We start from the raw sequence: 7500 nt of genomic DNA, 5'->3' as shown, positions 1-7500 counted from the left end.
GATCTGGCACCCCACTGGGAGGTTTATGTTGAGGATGCAGGACATTAAAGGGTTGAATAGGGCTGGACTGAGAACCCCACCCTGTGGCGTTCCATTTTCGAGCGGCATGTGCTGCGATAGGTGACCCTGGAATTTGACATTGGCAGTCCTGTTCCTGAAGTAGTCACCTATCCAAGCCAAGAGCTTTCCTCTGATTCCCTTCTGGATCAGGCTTTCCTGAATGGCAAGCGGACTTGCCAGTTCAAAAGCCTTCTCCAGGTCAAGGAATACCACCACAGCTGGGCCCTTGCTGATTGTGCTTAAGAGCGTGGCTAAGCTGTGTGCTGTGCCCATGCCCCTTGTGAACCCGTGAAGGTGTTCGTGCGGGGGTCCCGTTTTCCATTGAAGCCGGTTTAGTACCATCCTCTCAGCCGTCTTGGCCAGGCAGCTGAGCAGAGAGATGGGGCGGTACTTCCCTGGCTCCTTTGGTTTTGGGACAGGAACTATGGTAGCCCTCTTCCAACTCTGGGGTAGAGTGGAAGTTTCCCAGGACTTGTTGATGAGTTGCAAGAGTGCACGCTCACCTGCTAGTCCTAGGTGGGAGATAATGGGGTACGAGATCCCATCAGAGCCCGGGGCTGTGTTGGAACTGGTTTTATAGGCTTTCCTTAGTTCCCTCAGAGAAAAGATAACGTTTGAGTTATCGGGTTCGGCTGCCCTTTCTCTGATCTGAGCGTGTCTGTCTGGCTGTAGACGCTCTTGTCTTGCCCTCAGCTCGGCTGGCAGACTGTTGCTGCTCGTTCTCGCAGAGAACTCGTGCGCCAGTCTGTTAGCCTCTGCTTGGGGGTCGTGATGGGTGCACCTCGGGGCTGAGCGGCTGGTAGCTCGCTTGACCCGTTGCCACAGCTCTGAAAGGGTGGTTTGGTGGTCGAAGGACTCACACCATTCCAGCCACTTTTCCTGCCTGACTCTGTTGGCAGTTTCCTTGGCATCCGTGACAGCTTCCCTTAGGAGGGATAGGTTGTCAGGGGTTCTTTGCCTTCGGAATAGTTTTCGGCACATGTTCACCCTGTGGTTGACCTCCCTGATCTCGTCATTGAAGTACCAGGCGTCTTTGTGACTTCTGGACCCAGGCCGAGTTTTGGGTATGGTCTGTGAGGCTGCTTCATTAATGGCGTTTAGCAGGCTGGCTTCGAGCACTTCCACATTTTCGCTTTGTGGGGGATTGTTGCATCTCAGACAGAGGGCCAAGGCGTTTTGAAACACCTGCCAGTTGGCCTTGTCTGTTTTCCATCTTGGATTTGGTCTTAGGATTTCGGCTGGGCCAGCATCCATGAGGGTAGTTATAGTGCCGTAATGGTCACTTGTGACGGTCTCATCGACACACCAGCCAATCCTCCCCACCAGAGTCGCAGTGGCCAGGGTGAGGTCTAGGACCCCTCCTCTGACATGCGTTGGCTCTTGGGTGTTGAGGAGAGCGATCTCAGGGAATGTCTCTAGCACGTCAGCTATGTGATAGCCGGCCGCATCCGGTGCCCGGCAGGGAGCCAGGATGGGGTGGTGTGCATTGAAGTCTCCCCCTATGATCACTCGGTCGTGTGCAGCAGAAGCACAGACCTGGCTGATGTCTAAGCTTTGACAGCGTGGCCGGCTGTACACATTGTACAGTTTGAGGGGCCCCCCGGCCAGGTGAACCTCGACGACAAGGGATTCAACATCGTCTCCACAGTGCGATGCATCGGCTATTGCGGAGCAGGGGATTGTTGCTCTCACAAGGGTGATCAAGCCTCTCTTGCCAGGTGTTCGTGGCAGTGTGAAGGCATGGTACCCTGAGAAGCGAACAGTGTCCACTGTTAATGTCTCCTGGAGCATGACAATGTCAATGTTCCTTGATCGCACTACTGCTTGGAGAAAAGCGTTCTTTGCAGAGAAGCTATTGATGTTCCACTGTAGGATGCTTAGATGGTGTGTCATGATGTTACTCAGTGATAGTTACATCAGAGACATCGTCGGAGTCTGACAACTCCATTGCGAGGTCCTCGCTGGTTGAGGGCTCCTCGTCTGTTGTCAGGCTATCCTTGGGTCCACTGGGGGGTGGAGAGCCTTTGGTAGCTCTGACTTTGGTTGGTTCGGCTTTTCTCTCAGGCTTTTTCTTGGCTGGCCTTGCTGGCCTTGCCTGGGCAAGGTCAGCGTGATCTGGCTCTGGCTGCACAGATTCAGCCTGTTTTGGCTCTGCCTGTGAAGGCATGGCCTGGTTTGGAGTGGGGAGGGGAGTCTCGTCCTGGGGTGAGGGTGAGGCTGGTTTTTCTCTAGCCAGCTTTCTTCCCTTCAGGGCTGCGACAGTCTGGGTCATTGCCGTCATGGCGACCGAAACTGCCTTCTCGGCCTCCTCACTCGACCTCCCCAGGGCTGTTGCTACTGCTGTGACAACAGCAGTTAACAGGAGAGTCATATCGTCCTCGTCAAAGAGGAGATGATCATCTGTTGGGGAGGTTTTTGTGGTGCTCTTAGAAACTTTTTTCTTTAGTTTCTTTTTCTGCACCTTTGGCATTGTCGGAAACTCCTTTTTGTTGGAGACATCCGGTGTCGGCTGGGGGGCGGCTTCCTTCCTCTTAGGAGGTCGGGGGGCCTTTTCGCTTTTGTTCCTTCCCCAGACATGGGTGCCCGGTGGGGCAGGAACAAAGTCTGATCGGTTTTGAGCAACCTCTTGTCGCCTGAGGGCCGCCTTTTTCCTGACAGAGCAAGTCAGGCTCCAGGCATGATGCTTCTTGGCACAGTTGGGACATTTGGCTGTTGTGTCCCTCTTTTCCTCTTTGTATGCCTTGAGGCATACCTCTGTGTTGTGTGCCTTGCTACAGACACCACATTTAGGCTTGGCTGTACAGTTAGCCTTGTGGTGACCGTATTTCTGGCACTTGAAACACCGAAGTGGTTCTGGCACATACGTTCGAAGGTTGTAGGTGCCCCAGTTACCCAGATCAAGGGTAGTGGTTGGGGCACCTTTCATGGTCACCAGGACTTGCCTGGTTGGGGTCTTCCCTATCGACATTCGGGAAGCCTGCACGACCTGTGGGTGTGAAGCGATCAGCTCCACATCGTACGAGACTGAGAAGCCAAGTAGCACCATCTTGGTTCTCTTTTCCTCGGGACTTAGTGGTGAAAGACTAACTTTTCTCCCATCAGTTAGCTCCTTCGTTTCCCGGAGGAAATTTAAGGTAGCTTGATCTTTGGGCATTATGATCATGCCCTGATCTCGGGCGACCCGGATCGACAGCCGGATTTTCCGTTGCAACTCCAATGCCCTGACCAATTGGTAGGCATTGTCGAAGCCTTCGGGTTTAGCTGGCACTTTGAACTGGGTGAAGCGTTTAGGGGGTCCCGACTCTTCATCAGAGTCGGTATCCGGCCTCGGACGCTTCGGCCCGCCCTTTCGGCTTTCGGGCTTGTTTGAGGAGGCAGGAGCTGATGCGGCTGGTTCAGCCTGCTCTCCCCTCTCAGTCGGGGAGGCCGTCTGTGAACTCAGGGGCCTCCCTGGCTTAGCTGCTGGCCTGGAGAGGCCAGCTCGCGAGTCAAGATCTTTGACTATTCGGTGGACAGACCCATTGGCTTCGGTCTTGTCCACCTTAGCAGCAGGGGTGACAGTGTCATCCTGTGCTTGGGGCTTTCTTTTGCCACCGGAAGGCGCATATGCCTTCATGGTGACTACCGTGGTCTGGGCCTTGCGCGGTTCGTCAACTGTAAGTTCAGTCTGTGGGGGGTGTTTGATTGTTTTTTCCATGAATTGGTAAGTGCTTCATCCTCTCACGCCCCCACCCACCACGGAGTCCAACAAGGGGAAGCTGAGTGTCAGAATCAGTGTCTAACAGCAACAGGAGTGATGAGAGGATATACGCAGCCAATAGCCATTGTGACGGCACTCACGGACCATTGTGAGTGCCAATGGCGGCATGACTGCTTGACCCTAGCCTCCCGGGGGAGACCAGCCGATTGACCGTGACCGGGCCGGGATCAGGCCGCCTGTCTTGCTGGAATAGAGGACCAAAGAGGCGTGTTGCTAGCCGCAGGGCGTACTCGTTCACGGCATCGCTCAACCTCCAGGACTCCCGTCTCCACAGCGCACAAGGCTGCCACGCACGGCAAACGCGTGGGTAGGTGTAAACCCCTGGGGAGAGACCAGAGGGGATGCCCTTCCACCTACGATACATCATTGTTTGGAGCCCTTTTGCTCAGCCCTCTGAGGCAGCCACCCAAAGGTTGCTTCACCGCAGTGAGGGAAGAGGAGTCTTGCACTTTTACCAGGCAGTTCCTTTCATCCCTCTGAAGCAACCACCCAAAGGTTGTTTCACCTCAGTGAGGAAGGAAAGGACCTGTGTCTTTTCAAAGTAGTTCCCCCTTCCCTCTAAAACAGCCACCCAAAGGCTGTTTCACCTCAGTGAGGGAAGGGAGGTTTTGCGTTCTTGTCAGGCACTTCCTTTCGTTCCCCTGAAGCAACCACCCAAAGGTTGTTTCACCTCAGTGAGGAAGGAAAGGACCTGTGTCTTTTCGAAGTAGTTCACCCTTCCCTCTAAAACAGCCACCCAAAGGCTGTTTCACCTCAGTGAGGGAAGGGAGGTTTTGCGTTCTTGCCAGGCAGTTCCTTACATTCCTCTGAAGCAACCACCCAAAGGTTGTTTCACCTCAGTGAGGAAGGAAAGGACCTGTGTCTTTTCAAAGTGTTTCCCCCTTCCCTCTGAAGCAGCCATCCAAAGGCTGTTTCACCTCAGTGAGGGAAGGGGGGTTTTGTCCTTTTTGTCAGCTGGTTCCTTTCATCCCTCTGAAGCAACCATCCAAAGGTTGTTTCACCTCAGTGAGGGGGGGGGGGGGGGGGCGGTACTCGAAAACCATTCCGGACGTCTAGACGGGAGCGGTCGCCTGTGTGAAGGGCAGGGCCACAAACCGACCGAGAAGCGGGGCGGCACGGGGAATGGTTACCCCGGCGGCCCCCGGCCGGCTGCGTGGCGCGAGCCCGCGACCTTTGCCGTGCCCGGGAATGGGAGGAGGTATGGATATAGGGTGATGAAGGAAGAACAGTGAAGGAACGGTGTTAAAAGAAAAACAATAAAGTAAAGATGATAAAGGAGAGAAAGAGAAAGAGAAATAAACGGGAGAGGAAATGAAGGAAGGGTGATAGATGAGGGAGGTAAGGACAGGAGGAGGAGTGAAGGAAGGGTGGTGCAGGAGGGAGCGAAGGATGGAAGGGAGACATAAAGGTAGAAGAATGGGTGAAAATGATAAATAGTAGAGTCAGAGTGAATAAAAGGGAGTAAAAAAGGGGAGAGAATTAAGGGAGAGAGAGAGAATTGGGTGATTTGTAGAGGCAGGGTGAAAGAAGGGCCAGAAAGCGGGGAGAAAAGAAAGGAAAGGAGAAATAGAGAGACAAAATGAAAGAAGGGAGACATAGAAAAATAAATGAAAGAAGGGAGAAATATAGAGATATGATGAAGGAAGGGAGAAATGAAGGGAGAGCGAAGGGTTAATGGGACAGTTAGTAAGAGTGAATCAAGGGATGAAAAGGGGACAGGGAACGGAAAGATAGATAGAACATTGAGAAAAGAAAGAAAAAGAAAAGTAGGAAAGACGAAGTGAAGTGAAAATAAAGGGGCAGAGAAGGCGAAGTGAGAAAAGGCAAGAATTGAAGGAACGCAAGGAGACTAAGGGAGAAAAAAAGGAGAAAGTAATAGAATAATGAACAAAGGAAGGGGAGGGAAAAGGTTGAAAGGAAGAAAGGACACACAAGGATAGGAAGAAGTGAGAAGCAATACCCTAAGGAAGGCAGCAAGAAACTGGGAAATCACGTAATGCTAAATATGCAGCAAAAGGCCGACAGACGGACAAAAGAGAAAAGGAGGGAGGGAGAGATAGCTGACAGACAGATAGACTGATAGATAGATGGAGAGAGAGAAAGAGAGAGAGAGAGAGAGAGAGAGAGAGAGAGAGAGAGAGAGAGAGAGAGAGAGAGAGAGAGAGAGAGAGAGAGAGAGAGAGAGAGAGAGAGAGAGGGAGAGAGAGAGAGCGAGAGAGAGAGAGAGAAAGAGAGAGAGAGAGAGAGAGAGAGAGAGAGAGAGAGAGAGAGAGAGAGAGAGAGAGAGAGAGAGAGAGAGAGAGAGAGAGAGAGAGAGAGAGAGAGAGAGAGAGAGAGAGAGAGAGAGAGAGAGAGAGAGAGAGAGAGAGAGAGAGAGAGAGAGAGAGAGAGAGAGAGAGACAGACAGACAAGGAAAGAGACAGAGAGACGGAGATAGAGACGGAGACAGACAGACCGACAGGACAGACCAACAAACATGTCGATAAATAGGCAGAGAGATAAATTAAAAAAGACATACTCAGAAGGGAGAAAGTAAGACCTTTCATCAGTCAATCCCAACAGATAAAACTATTATTACTGTACTAATTAATCACCAGCAATCCCTCACCAATTACATTCCCCTCACATAAACACTCACACACAAACACGTCGACTCGCTCATAAAACACTCACGCGCTCCACGTTCTCTCAAATAAAAGAAAAAAAAATGTTGTTTCTTTCCCCATTTTATCGTCTCCAATCTCCAATTCTTCTTCCCCTTTCTCCCCTCTCCGTCTCCTTCCTCACCTCTAGTTCACGTCTTTTCTTTCCCCTCAACGTCTCCAATGCGCCTCTTACCCCTTCTCCTCTTCCTTGTTTCTCCTCCTCTATTCCGTCCACCCTTTTACTTCACGTTCTAGCATCGTATCTTCCCATTTTTTATCTTTCGCTTTGCCCACTTCATCTTTCGTTTCAGACACTAACCTTTTCTTTCTCCCTCCCTACATCGCTATCCATTCCACCTTACGTGCTAACATCACCTCGTCCGTTTCTCCTCCACCTTTCCTCCAACACAAGATCTCGTAAACATCCCCTTCCTTTTCCTTCTCCCTCTCTTCCTCTCCATCTTACTCTCTGACATCAATTTCCGTATCATCCTTTCCTCACACCGGCTCCACGTCGTCTCTTTTCCCCTTCCCCTCTCAGCCCCTCTCCCCTCTGATTCACGTCTTAACATCCTTCCCCTCCATTCCCCTCCCTTCTTTCCTCCTTTCCCTTACCCTCTCCTACCCTTCCCCTCGCGTCCCCCTAATCCTTTCCCCTCACTCTCTCTCGTTCTTCTCCCCATCCACCTCACTTTCTAGCATCCCCTCTCTCCTCCCTTCACTCATCTCCTCCACCTCACGACCTAACATCATTCTCTCTCCCTCCTCCTCTCCCCCTTGCCCTCCAGTTCAGTTTCTCGTACTCTCTCATTTCCTATCACTCTCTCCTCATCCCCTTCTACCTCACTTCCTAACCGCCTCCTTCCTCCTTATCTCTCACCTTCATCTTCCCTCCCCTTTCACCACTCATTCTCCCTCAAGCCTCCGGGCTAGTACAGTGGTAACGTGTCGGCCTCTCATCCGAGGGGTCGGCGGTTCGCGCCCCGCCCAGGCGCGAGAAGTTGCAATTGTCGCCTGGAGGTTACTGCTGTGGAC

Source organism: Penaeus chinensis, chromosome 31, assembly GCF_019202785.1.
Source record: "Penaeus chinensis breed Huanghai No. 1 chromosome 31, ASM1920278v2, whole genome shotgun sequence".
NCBI classification, from domain to species: Eukaryota; Metazoa; Arthropoda; class Malacostraca; order Decapoda; family Penaeidae; genus Penaeus; species Penaeus chinensis.
This window is presented reverse-complemented; position numbering follows the sequence as displayed.